Source organism: Equus caballus, chromosome 17 (assembly GCF_041296265.1).
Source record: "Equus caballus isolate H_3958 breed thoroughbred chromosome 17, TB-T2T, whole genome shotgun sequence".
In the NCBI taxonomy this organism is placed as follows: Eukaryota; Metazoa; Chordata; class Mammalia; order Perissodactyla; family Equidae; genus Equus; species Equus caballus.
In genome coordinates, this window is record NC_091700.1 from 74,288,205 (window position 1) to 74,299,491 (window position 11,287).

The 11,287-nt window shown below is 35.0% G+C and overlaps 1 long non-coding RNA gene across 1 annotated transcript; it reads left to right on the forward strand.

Moving 5' to 3' along the window:
- The first annotated feature begins 9,321 nt into the window (after nt 1-9,321).
- LOC138918472 (uncharacterized) lies at nt 9,322-10,958 on the forward strand. Its single transcript, XR_011427879.1, has 2 exons — nt 9,322-9,447; nt 10,616-10,958. It is a non-coding gene; the product is annotated as an uncharacterized lncRNA (long non-coding RNA).
- Nucleotides 10,959-11,287: the final 329 nt, after the last annotated feature.

Here is an 11,287-nt window from a genome sequence, read left to right on the forward strand (position 1 = left end):
AAGGGTGCCCACTTTCACCACTCCTATTCAACATAGTACTGGAGGTGCTGGCCAGAGCAATTCGGCAGGAAAAAGAAATAAAAGGAATCCAAATAGGTAACGAAGAAGTAAAACTCTCGTTGTTTGCAGACGACATGATCTTATACATAGAAAACCCCAAAGAATCCACAGAAAAACTATTAGAAATAATCAACAACTACAGCAAAGTAGCAGGGTATAAAATTAACGTGCATAAATCAGTAGCATTTCTATACACTAACAATAAACTAACAGAAAAAGAACTCAAGAACTCTATCCCATTCACAATCGCAACGAAAAGAATAAAATACCTTGGGATAAACTTAACCAAGGAAGTGAAGGATCTATACAATGAAAACTACAAGACTTTCTTGAAAGAAATAGGCGATGACATAAAGAGATGGAAAAACATTCCTTGCACATGGATTGGAAGAATAAACATAGTTAAAATGTGCATACTACCTAAAGCAACATACAGATTCAATGCTATCCCAATCAGAATCCCAAGAACATTCTTCACAGAAATTGAACAAACAATCCTAAAATTCATATGGGGGAACAAAAGACCGCGAATTGCTAAAGCAATCCTGAGCAAGAAAAACAAGGCTGGCGGAATCACAATCCCCGATTTCAAAACATACTACAAAGCTACATGATCAAAACAGCATGGTACTGGTACAAAAACAGGTCCACAGATCAATGGAACAGAATTGAAAGCCCAGAGATAAAACCACACATCTATGGACAGCTAATCTTCGACAAAGGAGCAGAGGGCCTACAATGGAGAAAAGAAAGTCTCTTCAACAAATGGTGCTGGGAAAACTGGACAGCCACATGCAAAAGATTGAAAATTGACCATTCTTTTTCACCACACACCAAAATAAACTCAAAATGGATCAAAGACCTAAAGATTAGGCCTGAGACAATAAGTCTTTTGGAAGAGAATATAGGCAGTACACTCTTTGACATCAGTTTCAAAAGAATCTTTTCGGACACTGTAACTCCTCAGTTGAGGGAAACAATAGAAAGAATAAACAAATGGGACTTCATCAGACTAAAGAGCTTCTTCAAGGCAAGGGAAAACAGGATTGAAACAAAAAAACAGCTCACTAATTGGGAAAAAATATTTACAAGCCACTTAGCTGACAAAGGGTTAATCTCCATAATATACAAAGAACTCACACTGCTTAACAACAAAAAAACAAACAACCCGATCAAAAAATGGGCAGAGGACATGAACAGACATTTCTCAAAAGAAGATATGAATATGGCCAATAGACACATGAAAAGATGTTCATCATCGCTAATCATCAAGGAAATGCAAATCAAAACTACACTAAGATATCACCTTACCCCCGTTAGATTGGCAAAAACATCCAAAACCAAGAACGACAAATGTTGGAGAGGTTGTGGAGAAAGAGGAACCCTCATACACTGTTGGTGGGAATGCAAACTGGTACAGCCACTATGGAAAACAGTATGGAGATTTCTCAAAAAGTTAAAAATAGAAATACCCTATGACCCAGCCATCCCATTACTGGGTATCTATCCTAAGAACCTGATATCAGATATCTCAAGAGTCCATTGCACCCCTATGTTCATCGCAGCATTATTTACAATAGCCAAGACGTGGAACCAGCCTACATGCCCAGAAACTGATGATTGGATAAAGAAGATGTGGTATATATACACAATGGAATACTACTCAGCCATAAAAAAAGACGAAATTGGCCCATTCACAACAACGTGGATGGACCTCGAGGGCATTATGTTAAGCGAAATAAGTCAGTCAGAGAAAGACGAACTCTATATGACTGCACTCATAGGTGGAAATTAGTATATTGAGAAGGAGATCTGATCGGTGGTTACCAGGGAAAAGGGGGGGTGGGGGGAGGGTACGGAGGGGGAAGTGGTGTACCCACAACATGACTAACAAAAATGTACAACTGAAATCTCACAAGGTTGTAATCTATCATAACATTAATAAAAAAAAAAAAAAAGAGTAAGAATTTAAGAAATATATCTAGTGATGGATTTTAATTTCAAGAATGTCCTCAATTTTTCATGCATCCCTGCATTTCTACATTTTTTTGTGGTGTCCTACCACACTGATTATGGGTTTAGCCTTATGATGTTCTTTGCCCAGTAGAGAGTAGCAAATTTGATGTAAGAAGAGGCTTGAAAACTGGTTTTATGATTTTGCTTCCTTCCTTGGAACCCTGCTAATGCCATGATGAAAAGCCTGGGCTAGTCTGCTGGTGTGTGAGAGACCATGTGGAATAAAGCCTAGTCATTGCAGTCTAGGCCAGGTTCCCCAGTCCCCTCAATGGCTGATTGCATGTTCAACAATGAACCCAGCTAAGATCAGCAGACCTGCTTGGCTCATGACAGATTTTGGAGAAATAATAAACGGTTATTGTTTTCAATTTAAAAGTTTGAGAATTGTCTGCTAAACAGCAATAACTAACAATTAGAGGATATAATGGAGAATGTTTTAGGACATCCTTAAGGGTTTATCTTTCTTCGAGATAATATATTCTTTTCAAAATGGAAAGTTGTTATAGTACTGAGGGGAAGATGGACCAAGGATGAGTCTGTGAAGTTTGAGAAATGTAACAACAAGAGAAGAACTTTTCTTTCACAGTTTATGTTTCATTCTGAATATCCATTATAGAACTAACTATATTCAGGCTGCCCTTTCCTGGCTGCATGATACCCAGTCAAGAACCAGGAAATTAACTGATTTTAAATCACTCCAGCTACATGAGCTACTTTAAAGATGATCCTCAAGTTAAAAACAGATGAATCAACTACTTTATCTTCAAAGCTACTGGTGTGGTGTCCAAATTAGGATATGAAGAAGATCCAGTCTTTGGTGATCTAAGAGATGCAGTCTGGATTGATATCATGGGACGGGTTGCAGGGTTTGAGAGACAAACATGTGGCTCAAAGCCACAAGAGGAATTGTCTGGAAGTATCTTTCTGAATAAAAGACTCAAATTTCAAAATAAGATATAAAAGGACTATTCAGTGAGAGCACATACAAAATTTTAGATGCATGTGATAGAAAGAGTATATAGTAAGCAGATTCAAGGAATAGAAAGATAAGCATTTTGTTGGAGAAAATAAAGCCCAGAGTAATACCAGGAGGAAATATGGAAAAGAATAGATAACAGCAGGAGTTTGCCTAGTTGATAGCGATATAGTATGAAGTCCCTGAATAAATTTGAATCAGAGTCCTGATCTTAACGCACTGTACCCTACCACCTGCAGAACTTGAGTCTGAGCTCATCTCTGCCACTTGTTGTCATAAACAAGCAGCACATTTTATTTTTCACAGTTCCTGTATTATTATACAAAAACAGTAATAATTCACAGGTTATTTAGAGGAACTAAATAAGAACGCATGTGAGTAGCAGTTAGCAATTTGACTGTAAAACGATAGAAGGTCAATGTGCAAAACAATTATTAGTTAATTATCTAGCACACCCCTGCAAACTTCATGGTCTGCATAATTCAATTCAAAACATTATTACAAATTGTGTACAGGGATAGCTCATCTATCTCCAGGCCACTCAAAAGACTTCAAAAGGAAGGGGGGAAATGTTAAATTCTCAAATGCTCAGAATCTACTATATATAAATAATTGTGTTGATCCTATTGTACTTAAATCCAATATAAATATTCTTGTTAGGTCATTAATTATGATGGAGGAGTAAAGGGATTTTGAAAATTGTAAGGGAAAGTAGCATAAAATCTAGTTTATATATGAAAGAGTGGTGAATTAGTAAAGATGAATAAAAGTGACATTTTTGAGCATGAGATAATTGTAAAACAAAGAAAAACAATCAAATAAACTTCTGCAGAATTACAGAATCTGAGTAAAATAATTCTTTATATGACATTCTGAATTTTGAAAATAGCTATATACGGCTTTTAATAAATCTTTCCTAAAGCACATATCCTGGAGGAGGAGCATATCTAGCTTAACCCATTTTATTAAATTTGATGACACAAACTGCTATTAAGGGAAACTAAATCAAAGAAACTACGTTGTAAGGTAAATCTAAAAGCCTGTGGAGCACAGAATTAACTGAGTATGTTATTGAGCTTGTAGTTTTCATGTAAATATTAATCATTCAAATGTGTGAAATCATTGACGTTGTCAGGGAGCGAGTCACCAATAGAGCCTACACCTTTGAAAACCGTCCTACCACATCATCCAAAGAGTATAAGTGAAAAATTCAACCCATGCTCTTGTGTATTTCAGATCACAATCCCTTATTTAATATTTTAATTTGGATTGTGTCCAATTCATTTGTCTTTGGTTGAAATGTGCTTTTGTTTTCTGTGTTTACTTTTCTCAATATTTAGACCCTGTATCCTAAAGGAGATCAAAATTGAAGACAGTAAACTTCACAAAGTGATCATTTTCAAACCTAAAGAAAACTTGCAAGGCTATTCCAAAATTTATACTTCTCATCAGATTATCCAAATGCTAAATTTTGATGTTTTCTTAATCAATTTCTCTCTCTCTACACGCAGGCATGCACTTTGGGACTATGTAAATATTCTTCTCCTCCTTAATCTTCAACTCACAAGTAGTAACATTTGTAGATAACTAATTTGTAAATGAATTATTATTGCCCCGCTTTCAAAAAAGTGATTTTTAATATCATTCTTTCTTAATCCTTTAATAGTTACTTGAGGGGCTGGCCCGTGGCGCAGTGGTTAAGTTCCCTCGTTCTGCTTTGCAGCCCAGAGTACACTGGTTCGGATCCGGGGTGTGGACATGGCAACACTTGGCAAAAACCATGCTGTGGTAGGCATCCCGCATATAAAGTAGAGGAAGATGGGCACGGATGTTAGCTCAGGGCCAGTCTTATTCAGCAAAAAGAAGATGATTGGCAGTAGTTAGCTCAGGGCTAATCTTCCTCAAAAAAACAAAAATAAGTTAATTAATATTTTGCTGTAATGGAGAACTGTTCTTTCTCTTTTATGTATGAATGTAACTATCACCCATTTATTATTTATTTGCTCTCACTTATTTATTATCAGGGTGGACTCATGGGTTTCACTTTTAATCAGTGGGTTGTAATCCTAAACTGCCACTATATATTTTGATGTTCAATTTGTCCTAGATTTGGCTAGGTGGAACTCCTTCAGTCTAGCTCATGTGTCATTTTGACGACGCTCTATAATTTTTTGACAACTCTGTTACTTTCTGGCACAACATGATTTTTCTCTAGCATCTGATACTTTCTCTGCCTGAGATCTAAACTTGTCAGCCAACTCTCCAAGCTACCTTGGTTATTTTTATTAAGGAATGGTATTTAGAAATCAAGATCAGGGACTAGCCATGGTGCCTGGTATTGATCCTACTTGAAGTCATTGTTTCTAGGCCCTTTCAGCAGTTATGAAATATACTTGCACATATGCATATGTAACAAATATACAAAAACACATATATACATTTATATATGTGTGTGTATTAAAATCATGAATTTACGCTGAAACTCCCATCTCCAATACAGCACCACAAGTTCCTTTTAACCTTCCCACATTCCATATTTGTATCACTCTTTTTCTACAGTGGGAAAACAACCCCCTAACGTTGTCCTACAATATGTTGAAAGGATTTTTCCTCTCTTTTTTTTTTTTGAGGAAGATTAGCCCTGAGCTAACTACTGCCAATGCTCCTCTTTTTTTCTGAGGAAGACTGGCCCTGAGCTAACATCCATGCCCGTCTTCCTCTATTTTAAACGTGGGACGCCTACCACAGCATGGCTATTGCTAAGCGGTGCCATGTCCGCACCTGGGATACGAACTGGTGAACCCTGGGCCGCCGAGAAGCAGAACGTGCGAACTTAACTGCTGCACCACTGGGCCGGCCCCATGTTGAAAGGATTTTTAGAAATGCTAAACTAATACCACTGTGAAAAATAATCCTCCTAAATAAAGTTTAGGATTATTTTGTATAGTTCTTTATGTCTCTAAACTGAAGGTACATGCTTTTTGTTGAATTAATAACTTCTTAGGGTTTATGCTGCATCAATACACACACACACACATACACCTTTCTCCTCCTTTTTTTTTTTTAACTATTCCTTAGTAGAACATGGTGTGGATATAACCTATTTTTTTCAAGAATCTACTGTGCATCAGATCAGTTGCTTCCAATCTTTTGCGTTGTGAAAACAGTGCTGTCGTGAATCACCTTATACGTGTGTATTTTTTGTTTTGCTGGGAGTGTTAGAGGAATATCTTAAAGGTACATTCCTACAAAGGAGGACTGTAGTTTTGTTTCAGCTACTGTCAAATATCCTGAGGTATTATTTTGAATAGTCACGGAAGCAGGATGATTATTCTTTTCCAGCCCACCAGATATTCTTCAGTTTCAGCTCAGTGCCTATGACTAAGTCTAGAAAAATAGTTATGAAACAAGTCAAATCTAGCAATTCAACAAACTACAGGCGTCTGGAAAGATATTGACTCATTTCCCAAATATAACTGTGAAGACAAGAAGCCAAGCACAAAGAGCGCCTACGTGATGATGTCATGTAATAGAGCATAAAAACGAGCGAGACTATCTAGGGAAATTATCTACAGTGTTAAGATAGCGGGACATCCACTACCTTTGGGGGCTGATAGTGACAGGCAAGGAGCACGAGGGAGCTCTGAGATGCTGAATAATGCTCTGTGCCATGATCACAGCGCTTGTGACATGACACTACTCAGTGGAGGAAATGTATTAAGCAGACAATTTACCAATTACACATTTTTGTGCATAAAATAAGAAATTGTTTAATAAAACATGTAAAAGACAAAATTTATCTGTTTTTCATTAATTTTTCTTCTTTCCAAGTATAAATGGCAATATTTAGGGTTTAAGGACATTCATAACTGAAATGCAGCAAAAATTTTTGGACATACATAGAACAGTAAAAAGAATACACAGACTACCTAAAGGTAATGGTCTTGGTCACCTTAAGTTGCAATCAAATTTTTACACGTTTCTATAAATGTAGAGACTTTGGGGGTATTTTTTAGATTTACTACTTCAAAGGTTTTTATTAATCAAGATAATTAATGTTAACTTCTTTAAGAGACAAATGCTAAAATCTCAGTGGCAAAGCAAAACCAAAGTATATTTCTCATTAGAAAAAACTCGTTTAGATTTAATGACTCTACAAAGCATCTTTATTCTGGGTCATAACTGCTCTTTCAGAGTGCTTCACAATTACGGTTGCACTGTCTCATGGCCACCATCGGTGCTGCAAGGAGAAAAAGACAGAGGCCAGACACACTGAGTTTACCTGCCGCAGCCTGGAGGTGACACACTCACCATCTTTTAGCTACATAAATTCAAGTGACTTCAAACTAACTACAAGGGATGCTGGGAAATGTAAAGCGGTACTGAAATGTTTGTTCAGGACTTAGAGTCTTTCCATAACCTGTCAGTCTAGTCACTAAATATGTCTTTGCTCCCACTTCCCCCAAAAATATCTCTTCCAAAAGCAAAAAAATAAAAAAAAAACAGAAACAAAGTCTACAGACACTGTATCCAAATAATTTGTTACACAGTGATAGTAACCAAACAGTTGACATGCAAATTTAATTAAAAGAGAATACAGAAATAAGAGGAAGCCTTAAAATATTGATGAATCCAATTCTTGATCCAAAATTAGCCTTTAAAAAAAAGATATATACACCTGTAATTATTTTGCTTTTGTTCCTTTATCCTAAATTATCTCCTTTGTGTCTCCCTTAATTAAAAAATTGAATAATGTGGATGAGACTTCATGGTCCTGAGAGTTTTACCAGATGTTCTGAAAAGCCCAATGAATACCAAGAGCTAAATTTTATTATTTATTCAGTGAAGGGATAATCTGTACTGAATTCATGGTGGCAGTGATCCGCAGTTGGCGAGTTCATTACCAGTACTTATGACTTCTTGATATAGCTCCTTTAGGACACAGTTCCACTATGATCCTTAAGAAACATTGCAAAATTGGATATAAAATAAAATGCTGGAATATTATATATTTCATTAACCAGGTGATTCACCTGCTAAAATGATTGGCATCTAGAAAAAAGGGAATAGATACATTTCACATGTCTCCCTTATCGCTATGATATGTTTTGATTAGAGTTCAGAATATTTGAGAGGACAACTCTAAAAACATTATGTGCAATTTTGGTTATGAGATATTTTTATGGTCTAGTTGAATTAAGTATAAGTTGAGGACTTGATACACTTCTTCAGTCTGATGATTCATCTGTATTCCCAGGTCCATTATCTCTGTAAATCACTCCTCTCCCATTCTATCAATTCTTTCCTTTCTGAGCTACTATTAGATGTGTGTGAGATCTTCTCATTCTTTTTTACATATATCTTACCCTCTCCTAAAGATCTAACATTAACTTCATTAGTTCTGTCCTCCATTGTATCTAATTTATTGCTTAGTCTAATCACTGAGTCTTTTGTTATCCAATATTTGTAGTTAATTTTTATAAATTTTAATTGCTTCTTTTCCAATTTAATTCTCCTTTTCTCTATTCTACATAACATTTTCTCATCATTTCTCTCATTAATCTTATTGCATATTAATAAAAGATCCTTTCATATTGTCGTGTATTTCTAGTTCTTGTGACTTTTAATTACCTGTTAAGACTATCAACTAACTGTATTCATTGCTTTATTTTTTTCACGAAGTTATATATTGTTGAGAACATTTTGTTTAAAGATAATTGCTACCGTTTTAATTTTATCATACATTGCATTATTCTTTAGTTATTATTGAATATATTGGTTAATTAGGGGAACTGGGTGAGTTTTATAGGTAACTGATGGAACTTCTTGGTTGTCCCATTACTCTCAGAGAGTAATTGTGGCTTATTAATTTATTTTATGAAACTGTTTTCTACTTAATCTAACCAATTCTTCAAGGTCCAGATCAATCTGAACGTCCCTCATGAAGTTTTTACTCTAGTCTTGGCATGATCTTTCTTCTTTTTTGCTAGAGTGTGCCAGCAACTATTGGAACTGAGAATATCCTTATTCTTATTTAAAAGGAAATGCAATTATTTATTTTCTCAATATCTCAGAGGGTTTCAAACGACTGCCATCCATCTATTCTTCTTGATCTGAAGTGAGATATGTAACCGTAAATGAATCTAATCCGGTGCTCTGGGAGATGAGTGTGTGGAATCCGAAGCTACTGACTCAAGAATTATTACACCAAACTCACAAGACTGGGGTAGCAGCAGCAAATTCCAGAGGGAATTGGAATTTGGAATGTCTGGGACGCCACCAACAAGTGTCCACTAGAGACCTCTAGATGGCAGTAAGCAAAAGGAAGTTTTTCCACTAAAGGCGCTTCCCTTGACTCTTGCTTATCAAAGTGTGCTACTCACATCAGATGCTACGTAGGCCATTATCCAATTCATTTTCTTGTATATTTTTTCCAGCTAGCTTCTAAGTGTTTGAGGACAAGAGTTTATTTTAAATATTCAGATATGCATCATGTTTTCCTGTATACTGCTGGACATACAATAGTCACTTTTCTACTCTATGTGGAATTTAATTAAAGGGAAATCTTAAATCTCTTTATAATCAGAATCATCACAAAATAGTCAGATCTAATACTTTGCTTCCATTTTTCTGTATATATTTAGTTATATATCTGATTATTTAGTTATCTATCAGCTAGAAAAGGTGAATTTTGAGAAATTCAGTCAATAGTTTAATGTAAAATATTAATAACTAGTGTCTACTTTGGTTGAAAATGAACAATAATGAGATGAGAAAATATCAAGCAATATATTTATATGAGTACAATTTTGTCACTATTATAGAAATAGCATAATGGGAGTCATTTTTATAATAATATAATTATTAGTTTCTATGTCAATCTTATGTTCTGTCGTACTAGTTATCAGTATTAAATAATTAAATATTAAAGTGTTAAATTTTTGTATTTAAAATATTCACAAAAGATCATTACATTTGCTTCAGATATGAACTTTTGTTCTTACGTATTGGGTAATTGAATGCAAAATCATGTAAATGTGTTCATAATGTTGTGGGTATATGCAACCAATCATATTGACTTATTCTTTTTTAAAAAACAACGTGAATATTTAGATTTTTAAATTATTTTTCTTATGTTAAATCCTTTTTGATTATTTTATCTTGTATCTTAATATGTTTCTAGTACTAAAGTATCATTAGAGATTTTGAAAAGCTCACAAACAAAATTTTCACATCCTTATTTTCTCACAGAGAACATATTTAAAGTTAGACTATTTATAGAAGCCCTATATGCTATTTTTTGGCATCACAATGTGATTATACATATTAGAGGACTCATTAATTTCTTCTGTTTTACTGTCACAGTTTAGATGTCAATAACTTTCCATTTCTGATGGTAGGGTAGTTTAAAACCAGTATTAAGAAATATTTTATATCAAGATTTGATTTCCTATTGTTTCGTCTTGCGTTTTTCTTAAAGTCTATTGACTTTATTCTGTTTTTATGTCAGAACACTCACAAGTTTTCTTACATTACATATTACTTTTCTTTCTGGCTATTTAGATTTCTTTCTTTCACCAGTAAAAGGTATGTGGATGGAAAATGACAGCACAAAAAGAGAGATCAGAAAAGCAGAGCAATGGGGTAAAAAAAGAAGGCAAGTTGGAGAATACCAACAATGAAGAAAGACCCTGCTCCTACACAAGAGTGTAAGGAACTGTGGTTTAGGAGCTTCATAAAAGAAGAAGTTGTTTCTTCAATGCACACTGATAAAGAAACTGTGTCCTTGACCTGTGAACAAGATTTAATCATCTTTTTGAAGTGTGGGCTAAGGAGAATGTAAGGGAGCAAATATTCCTCTGCTGTGAGACCAACATAATAAAGCTTTCGTCGGCAAGGGCTAAAAGTTGCTATGCGTCTTCATCTCCAGCTTTATATTCCTACATCTCTGGGATTAGGCACTAGAATCTAACTGCTACTGTTAGTCATTTTTTAATTCTAAGGGTTTATCTCCTTTACTTCTCTAAAAGTTGCTGCAAGAATTTGGAGGGTTAGATGAGAAATTCTAATATTGGCAGAATTTTCTTTCGCTAAATGAATGGAATTGTATGAGAGGAACAAAGGAGATGGAAATGGAATCTGTTATTTACCAAAGGGTGTGGTTTATTCTTGGCTTCTGTTTAATTCCTTCTTCAATTATGTTAATAGTAATGGAAATGAAAATATACCACAAGG